We start from the raw sequence: 12,460 nt of genomic DNA, 5'->3' as shown, positions 1-12,460 counted from the left end.
GATCAAGTTAGGAAGTCACTGTAATTTACAAAAGAATTATGACAGGAGGTGAAATGCTCTCAGTAGCCTGTGTACATCATGGCATGATAGGTCCTTGTTTGAGACAGGCTATCATCTTCCCTTTGTCTGCATGCCTTGAGGTTCATGAACTCATGAAGCTAACAAAATCCCCCCAAGTTGTCTATAAAAGAAATTTCAAAGGTTAGAGATATGACAAAAGGATATTTATTTTAGGATATCCTGACACTAGTAAAAAAATATTTTGACTTGATTTTAATATTTCTAAAACTCATAATTTTATATTTTCCTTAAGAATATCAACAAACCTTCAAAAAGCATTTCAGTTTCCTGGCCTGTTTGAGCTCCAGAGTGGGCTGAGAACATGCACATAAAAGTTCTCTATTGGCTTATCAATAACTTATCTGATCAGAGCAAAACCACAAAGGAGACATCTCTACCAGGAGCCCCTAAACAGCAGTGCCCAGTACAGAAAGAGGTGTTCTCAATGAATTCCATGTGAAAGGCACTGATTCAAGCATTTGTTTTCAAGTAGTGTTTTTCTGCAGTGATCCAAGGGAGATTTTGGGGGGAAGGGGAGTCAGAGGAAGGAAGGCAGCCAGAAAGAGGGGGTATAATCAAGTAAGTGACCCATGGGGACAGCTGGAGCTCAATCCCACTGAGCTCTACTCTTAGTAGAGAAGGTACCTCAAAGTTATTTCAACCCTCAAGGGATAAGGAAGAATTTTAAATTATTAGCATACATTTTAATGTTCATCTTAATATTATACAGTGCAAATAGCAGTTTTAAATGCAAATATCAGAATTTGACTCACACACAGAATCATCAAAATTATGCAATTCTTATTTGGCATTTACAATGCATCTCTCTCTTACGAGAATGGGTGGCTGCACAGAACTAACCCATCTGGTCTTATTTCACTTCTCCATAGGTGCCCATTCTACCAGTGCTATCTATATTTGACTTACTAATGAGTAAGGAAGGACTGAAAGAGAAGTGATGTGAGTTTCACAGCTTTCCCTTTCTTTCTGTCTCTTCATTTTCAGCGTAAGTGTTTGGTTAATATAGACAATTAACAAGAGTAAGAAAGAATATAATAGGGTTCCTTGATTGTTCCCAAATCTTTCTGCATTTGAAGCAAGTTCTGAGGCTATCTGTTCCCCTTTACTCATTGATGTGACACATTTATCCTGTACTTGCTTGTTCCCCTGATATCTTGAGTTTCTAAATTCTGTACTTGTGGGGCATCAAGAATGTTCTATGGAAATGAGGAGGAAAGGAACAATGGTGGGGAATACACACATTGTATGACTGTCCTCTGCTCACACACATTCTCCAGGGCCCCATCAACCTTCACTTGCAACACTAGTCCAAAGATAGAATTACTAAGAATTTCAAGGTGTTGACAGCAGATCATTAAACCAGGTGTGAGGCTCTTCTCAATGTGAAGCCCCATGTAACTGGGAGAACACACCCTTGGGCCTGGGTCTGGCTGGGACATGTATGCACCAAAGCCCCATTCTTTGTGGGTGGACAGCTGCTTCCATCATATGTTCAGACCAGTCCAGGTGGGAAAACTGAATGGAAGACTCAGACAGAGATACAGGTGTTCACAGCCTTTGTTGTGTAGAGATGTGTGCTGGAGTAGATGGAGGGCACTGATCTCTTTCCTCAGATACCTCTGAGATTTAAACAGAAGATCCCAGGACTTCAGGGTTTGCAGAGAGCATTTGCCACTGGGAATTTTTTTTTTTTCTGTGTCAAGCCCATCAAAGTGAAGGGCAAATAAATTTCCCTTACCAACTGGCCCCTTGCCATATGTTTTTGTCTCATTGCTTGTTGTGTACATTCAGGACTGTCACTGTCTGATAGGGTATTTGTAAGGTGCTTGTAGCCCTTGATAGGGCTGAATAGAGATAGGGGATAACCTCTTTGTGGGGGGAACACAGGAGCAAAGGAGCAGATGAAGCCCCGAAGAACAGAGCTTGTTGAGTTCCCAGAATATACTCAGTTTAGCTGGAAAGCAGAATCTGTTAAGGGAGGAGCAGAGATGACTGGAAAATGTTTTCTCGGCTCTAATTCTAAGTACTAGAAAGGCTTTGGTGAATTGGGCTGATGAAGGAAGAGCATAAATATGTCTATTACCTTTTGGGTAAGCAATTTGGCAATGTGTATTTAGAGTTTTAATATGATATTTATATCTCCTGCCTTGAAATTACACTCTTAAAATTTTATTTTTATACATATTTATTGAAATATCATTTACTATAGGAAAAATTATAAATAGTTGAATAATAGAAAAATCTTCCAAATTTCCAGCTGAAGGAATGCTGTGCCACTAAAAGGAAATTATGCTTTAAAATAATAATTACAAACCTGGCAAAGAGTTCAAAATTAGTGACTGCAAGTCCCCAGTTCCCCATTACAGTCCTCGTCTCTGCCCATTGTCCTGGGATAATCACTGATGATGTGCCTTTTCATTGTCCAGAGTTCCTGGTCACTCCATTCATAATACAATAATGGAACAGAGCTTCCTGTTGACACCCTAGGTGCTATATAAACTGGGGTGGGATGGTGCATGTTTAACAATTCCTTCTCCAGGAAACCACTCTGATTTGTAGCATATGCCAATATACACAGTTATTGAGATTAGTACAGTCATCCCTTCCAAGCCATCCAAGCAGACTCAGCACACCCCTTGGTAAATAAAACACTAGTGGGTAAAGACTCCACAAAGACAAGTGTGGTGGTTTTTGCATGGTGGGGAGTAGTTTTCTTTGCTTCTTTGTGTTGAGTGGTGGGAGTCTGATACCCACTGGGCCACCATCTCTGAAGAGAGTGACCCTTGCATTTGAAGTGGGCAGGAGGGGTCCTCTGCCCTTTACAGAAGAGTATCCTTATGTGTTCTGGCCTCTCCAGCTGCCAGGCAGGTGCTCCTTCCCCACTTTGAGCTCCACCCTCAGGGCAGGAAGACCAGTTCTGATCTCGACCACGCTCCCATTTTTCCAGTCTTCCAAACTGGACAGAATAAGGAAAGGAAACAGCCAGGCACCCAAACTCAGTAAAAAGGTTGTTTTATAGTATCCATGTGAAGAAATGAGGGCCAAACAGGAACAACTGGCAAGGAACTTGTAGAGAAGAGGAAAACTGTGGGAAGCACTGGGCGTTCTTATTCCCTGTGCTGGATAGATGGAAAGTGGGGGGAAGCCTGGCTTTCTGAAACACTTCACAGTCCAGAATTTTCAAAGACTACAACCACATTGTCAATGCAGATTAAGAGGAACCCACTGCTAGCTAGTGGAGATCCTGTGAAGAGAACAATCCTTTGTCCATCTTTGTCAGTAATCCTCTCCATCCATGGTGCCAGGCCCTATTAGATCCTGTCTCTGAGCCAGTAAAAAATTGCATCACCATCAGGGCCCCATGAATAGGGCATGCTTGAATGAGGGATCCTTTTTTTTTTTTTTTTTTTTGCTGGAGGAGGGGATGGGATTGGCAGAGTCAACTGAGGCTTTATTTGGGAAAAGACACTCAAATTGGCTTTTAGTTGGGCCATGGACAAGAAGGGTACCCAGGGCATTAGACTCCTCCCAGGGGTAGGCTGAGGACTGGGACTGAGTCTTAGGTGGGTCTCCTGTTTGAAATGTTCCCCTGCACAGATCCTTCCCCCAAAGGCTCTATGGCAACCACAAGAGCAGGGAGGCTGAGAGGGACCACGGTGGTTGTTCACTTGTACAGGACAACAGATGACTGGAACACCAGCTTCACATCATGGGTCTCGATGTTCTTCACCACCATATCCTTGGAGGAGCTGCTATGGCTGAAGGAACCAGCAGGGCCAAAGCTAGACTGGGAGGTGCTCAGGCCATAGTTGAGGCCAAGGTTTGTGAGCCCCTGAGGGGCCCAGCTCAGCCCACCTGGGCAGAGGCTGATGGTGTTAGTATAGATACTCATGTTCTGCATCCCAGGCTCCAGCCAGGTCTTCTCGCCTCCCAGCAGCTTGTGGTAGGTGGCAATCGCAATTTCCAGAGCCAGCTTGACGTTCATGAGTTCCTGGTACTCACACAGCTGCTGGGCCATGCCCTGCTTGGCTCACTGCAGGGCAGCCTCCAGCTCAGCCACCTTGGCACTGGCATCCTTAATGGACAGCTCCACATGGTGCTTGGCATCAGCAATGGCAGCCTCCAGGCTGGCCCTCTGGTTTCTGAGGGCCTCAATATCAGCCTGGTGTCAGCTGCTTCTCTGGTTCATCTTGGAAATCTCCATCTCCACTGAGGTCATCCCTTGTTTCCCAGCCAGTGTCTGAAGTTCCTCGTACTTGATCTGGTACATGGTCTTGGCTGCACCCCGGGTACGGTTGGCGATGTCTTCATATTGGGCATTGACCTCGGCGATGATGCCATTTATGTCCAGGGAGCAGCTCTTGTCCATGGATAGCACCACTGACGTGTTGGAGATCTAGGACTGCAGCTCATGATCTCTTCATACAGCTGCCTTAAGAAGCTGATCTCCTCGGTCAGCCCATCCAGGTGGGAGACTAGTTCTACCTTGTTCATGTAAGCTTCATCCACACCCTTCTTTATGAGGACAAAATCATGCTCGGTGTCTGCAGGCTCTTTGATCTCCTCCTATTTATTCTCGAAGTCCTCTACCAGCCCCTGCATGTTGCCAAGCTCCACCTCCAGCTTCTCTGGGCCCAGGGTGTCCAGCTGCCACCAGAGGTTGTTGATGTAGCTCTTGAACATGTTGTCGTTGTTGCTCTGAGTAGTTTTCTGCTGCTGTAGAAGGCTCCACTTGGTCTCCAGAATTTTATTCTGCTACTCCAGGTGTCTCACTTTGTTGATGAAGGAGGCAAATTTGTTGTTGATGGTCTTGATCTCCTGGGTGTGCATAGCTTGGATGTTGGTGCCATGCTTTGATCTTGGGCTTCCATCCTCCAGAACTGTGAAAAATAAATTTCTGCTCTGTGACATTTTGTTATGGCAGCCCAAACAGACTAAGACATGTGCATCCATTCATTCATGAACTATTTAAGCACCTACTATGTTTTAGGCACTGCTCTGGGTACCGAGGATACACCAATAAAGAGCAACAATAAGGGGTGCCTGGGTGGCTCAGTGGGTTAAAGCCTCTGCTTTCAGCTCAGGTCATGATCCTGGGGTCCTGGGATCGAGCTCCACACAGGACTCTCTGCTCAGCAGGGAGCCTGCTTCCCTTCCCCTCTCTCTGCCAGCCTCTCTGCCTAATTGTGATCTCTGTCAAATAAATAAATAAAATCTTTAAAAAAAAGAACAACAACAAGAAATAAATAAAATGCCTTCAAGAATCTATTTCTTATGGGGAGAAGACAGACAGTAAATGATGTACTATATTGAAGGTGGTAGGAGCTTTTCCCAAAAATGTTTTTTATAGCTTAATTTTTTAAAACATGGATACAATGAAGATTTATGCATTGCATTTGGTTGTTACATCTTCTTAGTCTCTTTCAATTATGACATTTGAAGAGACCGGGACAATTGCCTCATCAAATGCCCACATTCTAGAATTGTAATGTGATCTCATTTGTGACACACAACATCATTTGACTTGGTCCTGTCCCCACTGTATTTCCTGAAAACTAGAAATTAAAATAAAAGGTTCAGTTAGATTTAATGTAAATATTCCCATCAAGAATATTTTAACTTGACACAAGTATTTCCCAAGCTTTCAAACTATACCAAATTTGGTTTAATAGCTCCGGGAATACTATGTTGCAACTCTACTGTGTTTTTGGTTTCTTTTTCCTTATTCTTCCATTTTGGGTGTTAACAATATAAGTTACTTCACTAAGCAACTTATGAATGTCCACACAGTTAATCATGCTGGATTCAAAGGTTGATTTTGGATCAGAATAACCCAGGATCTTCAGTTTAGCAGTTGGGTTCCTTGAGTTTTCTTTAACAATAAATCCTAAACAAAAGAGTTTTCAAAGATCTCTCCCTTTTACTTTCTTTCCACATTGATATCTTCTGAGGTTACTTGAAGAAACAAAATCAAAGTCAGTACAAAACTCACCCTTGTGATGTTGTAATAAAAACTACACACACCTGAAAATTAATTTCCTCCAAATTATGGACTCTGGGGGCACCTGGGTGGCTCAGTGGGTTAAGCCTCTGCCTTCAGCTCAGGTCATGATCTCAGGGTCCTGGGATCGAGTCCCACATTGGGCTCTCTGCTCTGTGGGGAGCCTGCTTCCTCCTCTCTCTCTCTCTCTCTCTCTCTGCTTGCCTCTCTGCCCACTTGTGATCTCTCTCTGTCAAATAAATAAAATCTTTAAAAAAAAATAATGGACTCTGAAAAACAACCTGAGGGTTTTGAAGGGGCAGGGGGTAGGAGGTTGGGGGAACCAGATGGTGGGTATTGAGGAGGGCATGTATTGCATGGAGCACTGGGTGTGGTGCAAAAACAATGAATACTGTTACGCTGAAAAGAAATAAAAAAATAATAATAATTAAAAAAATATCTTAAAAAAATAATAAAATAAATAAATACAAGGGCATTTCAGGAATGGCATATTGGACTGGTTTATAACAACAGCAAAATGATACAATGCCTCTTCAAGGTGACACAGATATGCTTCATGCTTGTATATAAATGCAAGTATATGGACAAATGTATTACAGAGTGAATGCAAGCAGCCCCTCAAAATTTCCTTTCATATGTATCCCTTTCCCTTCCAGAGTGAAATCTTGTACTGTAGGTAAAGCAGGGTTTAATATGCATGACTCCAAATTAATCATAACTTTTATTGTGGTATAATATACATAACATAGAATTTATAATTGTAACCATTTTTAAATGTAGAGTTGAATGACATTAAATGTATTCACATTGTTGTGCCTCCATCACAACCATCTATCTTCAGAACTCTTTTCACCTTGCAAAATTGAAACTCTGTACACATTGAACAAATCCCCATTTCCTCCTCCCCTCAGTCCTCAGCAATCACCATTCTACTTTCTGTTTCTATTATTTCAGTTCCTCTAGGTATCTTATATAAATGGAATTATATGATATTTATATTTTTGTGTTTTGCTTTTTCACTCAGCCTAATGTTCTCAAGGTTCATCCACATTCAGCATGTGTCAGAATTCCCTTATTTTATTTGACAGACAGAGATCACAAGTAGGCAGAGAGGCAGGCAGAGAGAGAGAGAGGAGGAAGCAGGCTCCCTGCTGAGCAGAGAGCCTGATGTGGGGCTCGATCCCAGGATGCTCGGATCATGACCTGAGCCAAAGGCAGAGGCTTTAACCCACTACGCCACCCAGGCACACCCAGAATTCCCTTTTTAAAGGCTGAATACTATTCCACTGTATGTACATTCCATATTTTATTATTTAATTCATCTGTGGTTGGACATTTGCATTGTTTCCACTGTTAGCTATTGCAAATAATGCTGCTATGAATATGATGTACAAATATCTGTTTGAGTCCTGCTTTCAATTCTTCCATTCAAATGTAGAATTGCTGAGTCATAAGGTAATTCTATGTTGGGGTTTATTTGTTTGTTTGTTTAGAATAATCATAACATTTAAATATGGTAAATATAAAGTATGGTAAAACTTCTGCACATAATAATAAAGAAATCCCAATGTCTATTTACACTTTCAGTTAAGGTCTTTTTCTTTACCTTTATCTTCAGGTAAACAAAACCTATGAAACAGAAACTTGTTCTCAGTTTCCAAGACCATCATCTCAGTGAACCTATACATAATCCTCTTTAGGACTCATATAAACACTTCCAAAGTGGGCTAATCTGCAGAAAATAGTCCAGGCAAATGGACAGAGAATTATAAGAACTAATATAACAGATGACAAAAGCATTAACCAAAGATGCAAGGTACGGCTTTCAACAAGGTACAAATTCCAGAGAGATTTTTGTAATAGGAAGAAAGAAGGTAAATTTTAGACACTGGCCTAGGTATGCTGACTCAGGCTGGCTTTGATGAAGTAGAATGTAGGTCTGTATGTTGCACTGGCCATGTTTTTAAAATCAAAACATGTCAGAAATTGGCCCTGCCTTTTTTTTTTTTTTACAGTTTTCTTATTTTTCCAATTGTTTTTTCAGTTTTTGACTTTCAAAAGTCAGACCAGAAGTCTGAGGAGAGGCTGACCTTTGACATTGGTGATAAAGTGGTTTTTAAGGAGAAAAAAACTGGAGGAGGGAAAGAAGAAGAAGAAGAAGGGGGAGGAGGAGGAGGAGAAGAGTAAGACGAAGAAGAAGGGGGAGGGGAGGAGGAGAAATGGAGGAGAGAACCAGTAGCTAATGAGTAAATGGGTAACTGTAGAGACTGATGCCAGTAGATGATTTGAAAGTTGTAGTTGAATAAGGAAGCAGGGAGGTAGGGCACAATCAGCCAGTGCTCCCAGTGTCTGGGGGAGACCCTGAAGCTGAAGGACAGCATAGGAAAAGCCAATGGCCTGTCTCTGCCAATAAGACACAAATTATTTGCTCTGGAAACTAGATCTACCCAGAGACACAGGGATCCCCGAGCTCAGGAACCCATCTGAAAATCTGGAATTCTGGGACATTCTCCAGACACATCCTAGAAATGCTTCGTGGAACTATTCCTCCAAATAGCATCTTGACAAAGCATGGATTCATGACCGACAACAGGAATCATCCAGCCAAAGGGGGTCTGCCCTCCATGTAGACAACTGCTGAACTCATGCAGAGGAGTTGCTGAACACCACCCCTTCTGTCATATGGAATCATCAACAGATAGCCAGATGGGTCCCTGCATCTTTTCAACAAAATTAGGCATGCTTTTGCCTTAGTGCTCCCACTATTCTGGATCCCTGGCTGCCCATGTTCCCATTCGATCTTGTTACCCATCATAGCATGGAAGTTCAGGTCCAGAATGTGAGGCAGCTTGTCTGCTGCCTGGACCCAAGGTGCTGAGAGCAGGTAGGGATAGATGGGGCAGAGGAACCATTCAAGGGATAATGGCAGTTCTCTTCTCATTGTGCTTTTTCCCCTACTCAGTAACTACTTCTGACTGCAACTTTCAGGTCTTCTGGAAAGCACCTTGTCTACACTGTGGGACTCATCCCTCTCCCCCATAAATGAACTGACCAAAGGCTTTTCTGCAGAGGTTTTCTGTCTGATTACTTAAATCTAGCATCTCCCATAGAGGGCTTTAATGTAGAAAATGAGGCACACAGTTTCATGATAATTGCATTCTAGTCTGATTTAAATTGTCTTTGATGGGATTTCGGAGTTAAGATGGCAGAGAAGTAGCAGGCTGAGACTACTTCAGGTAGCAGGAGATCAGCTAGATAGCTTATCTAAAGATTGCAAACACCTACAAGACCAACGGGAGATCGAAGAGAAGAAGAACAGCAACTCTAGAAACAGAAAATCAACCACTTTCTGAGAGGTAGGACTGGCGGAGAAGTGAATCCAAAGCGACAGGAAGATAGACCGCGGGGGGAGGGGCCAGCTCCCGGCAAGCAGCAGAGCAACGGAGCACAAAATCAGGACTTTTAAAAATCTGTTCCACTGAGGGACATCGCTCCAGAGGCTTAACCGGGGTGAAGCCCACGTGGGGTCAGCGTGGCCTCAGGTCCCGCAGGGTCACAGAAGGATTGGGGGGTGTCTGAGTGTTGCAGAGCTCGCATGTATTAGAACGGGGAAGCCGGCTACAGAGACAGAGCCGAGGAGTGAGCTCTCAGCTCGGGGTTACCTTGAACCGGTCACAGGCTCGGTCAGCTCGGAGCGTGGCCGGAGGCCAGGGTAACGGGAGTAATTGGGTGCTGTTCTCTGAGGGCGCACTGAGGAGTGGGGCCCCAGGCTCTCGGCTCCTCTGGGCCGGAAACTGGGAGGCCGCCATCTTCATTCCTGTCCTCTGGAACTCTACAGAAAGTGCTCAGGGAACAAAAGCTCCCAAAAGCAAACCCGAGCAGATTACTCAGCCTGGCCCCTGGTAAGGGCGGTGCAATTCTGCCTGGGGCAAAGACACTTGAGAATCACTACAACAGGCCCCTCCCCCAGAAGATCAACAAGAAATCCAACCAGGATCAAGTTCACTTACCAAGGAGTGCAGTTTCAATACCAAGGAGAGCAGCGGAATTCCAGAGGAGGAGAAAGCAAAGCACGGAACTCATGGCTTTCTCGCCATGATTCTTTAGCCTTGCAGTTAATTTAATTTTTTTTCTTTTTCAAATTTTTTTCTCTTCTTCTGCCAAATTTTTTTAACTTTTACCCTTTTCTTTACCGTTTTTAACTAGTTTATCTAATATATATATATATATATATATATATTTTATATTTTTTCTTTTTTCGTTTTCTTTTTTTAATTGTTTCTTTTTTTTTTTCTTTCTGAACCTCTTTTTATCCCCTTTCTCCCCCCTCACAATTTGGGATCTCTTCTGATTTGGTTAAAGCATATTTTCTGGGGTTGTTGCCACCCTTTTAGTATTTTACTTGCTCCTTCATATACTCTTATTTGGACAAAATGACAAGGCGGAAAAATTCACCACAAAATAAAGAACAAGAGGCAGTACCAAAGGCTAGGGACCTAATCAATACAGACATTGGTAATATGTCAGATCTAGAGTTCAGAATGATGATTCTCAAGGTTCTAGCCAGGGTCGAAAAGGGCATGGAAGATAATAGAGAAACCCTCTCGGGAGATATAAAAGCCCTTTATGGAGAAATAAAAGAACTAAAATCTAACCAAGTTGAAATCAAAAAAGCTATTAATGAGGTGCAATAAAAAATGGAGGCTCTTGGGGGCACCTGGATGGCTCAGTGGTTAAAGCCTTGCCTTCGGCTCAGGTCATGATCCCAGGGTCCTGGGATCGAGCCCCACATCAGGCTCTCTGCTCTGCAGGAGCCTGCTTCCTTCTCTCTCTCTGCCTGCCTCTCTGCCTACTTGTGATCTCTGTCTGTCAAATAAATAAATAAAATCTTAAAAAAAAATGGAGGCTCTCACTGCTAGGATAAATGAGGCAGAAGAAAGAATTAGTGATATCGAAGACCAAATGACAGAGAATAAAGAAGCTGAGCAAAAGAGGGACAAACAGCTACTGGACCATGAGGGCAGAATTCAAGAGATAAGTGACACCATAAGACAAAACAACATTAGAATAATTGGGATTCCAGAAGAAGAAGAAAGAAAGAGGGGAGCAGAAGGTTTATTGGAGAGAATTATTGGAGAGAATTTCCCCAATATGGCAAAGGGAACAAGCAAATCCAGGAGATTCAGAGAACCCCCCTCAAAATCAATAAGAATAAGTCCACACCCCATCACATAATAGTAAAATTTACAAGTCTTAGTGACAAAGAGAAAATCCTGAAAGCAGCCCGGGAAAAGAAGTCTGTAACATACAATGGTAAAAATATTAGATTGGCAGCAGACTTATCCACAGAGACCTGGCAGGCCAGAAAGAGCTGGCATGATATATTCAGAGCACTAAACGAGAAAAACATGCAGCCAAGAATACTATATCCACCTAGGCTATCATTGAAAATAGAAGGAGAGAAAAAAAGCTTCCAGGACAAACAAAAACTGAAAGAATTTGCAAACACCAAACCAGCTCTACAGGAAATATTGAAAGGGGTCCTCTAAGCAAAGAGAGACCCTAAAAGTAGTAGATCAGAAAGGAACAGAGACAATATACAGTAACAGTCACCATACAGACAATACAATGGCACTAAATTCATATCTCTCAATAGTTACCCTGAATGTTAATGGGCTAAATACCCCAATCAAAAGACACAGGGTATCAGAATGGATAAAAAAAACAAAACGCATCTATATGTTGCCTACAAGAAAGGCATTTTAAACCCGAAGACACCTCCAGATTTAAAGTGAGGGGGTGGATGGGCGCCTGGGTGGCTCAGTGGGTTAAAGCCTCTGCCTTCGGCTCAGGTCATGATCCCAGGGTCCTGGGATCGAGCCCCACATCGGGCTCTCTGGTCAGCAGGGAGCCTGCTTCCCTTCCTCTCTCTCTGCCTGCCTCTTCTACTTATGATCTCTGTCAAATAAATAAAATCTTTAAAAAAAATAAAAATAAAAATAAAGTGAGGGGGTGGAAAAGAATTTATCATGCTAATGGACATCAGAAGAAAGCAGGAGTGGCAATCCTTATATCAGATCAATTAGATTTTAAGCCAAAGACTATAAGAGATGAGAAATGAGACTATATCATACTCAAAGGATCTGTCCAACAAGAAGATCTAACAATTTTAAATATCTATGCCCCCAACGTGGGAGCAGCCGACTATATAAACCAATTAATAACAAAATCAAAGAAACACATCGACAATAATACAATAATAGTAGGGGACTTTAACACTCCCCTCACTGAAAGGGACAGATCATCCAAGCAAAAGATCAACAAGGAAATCAAGGCCTTAAATGACACACTGGACCAAATGGACATCACAGATATATT

The 12,460-nt window shown here is 42.6% G+C and overlaps 1 pseudogene; it reads right to left on the bottom strand.

The window, feature by feature from the left end:
* Window positions 1–3,745: 3,745 nt before the first annotated feature.
* LOC111161921 lies at window positions 3,746–9,023 on the bottom strand (annotated as a pseudogene).
* Window positions 9,024–12,460: the final 3,437 nt, after the last annotated feature.

Source organism: Enhydra lutris, unplaced genomic scaffold (genome assembly GCF_002288905.1).
Source record: "Enhydra lutris kenyoni isolate GAN:26980312 unplaced genomic scaffold, ASM228890v2 scaffoldscaffold87, whole genome shotgun sequence".
NCBI lineage: Eukaryota > Metazoa > Chordata > Mammalia > Carnivora > Mustelidae > Enhydra > Enhydra lutris.
This window is presented reverse-complemented; position numbering and strand designations above follow the sequence as displayed.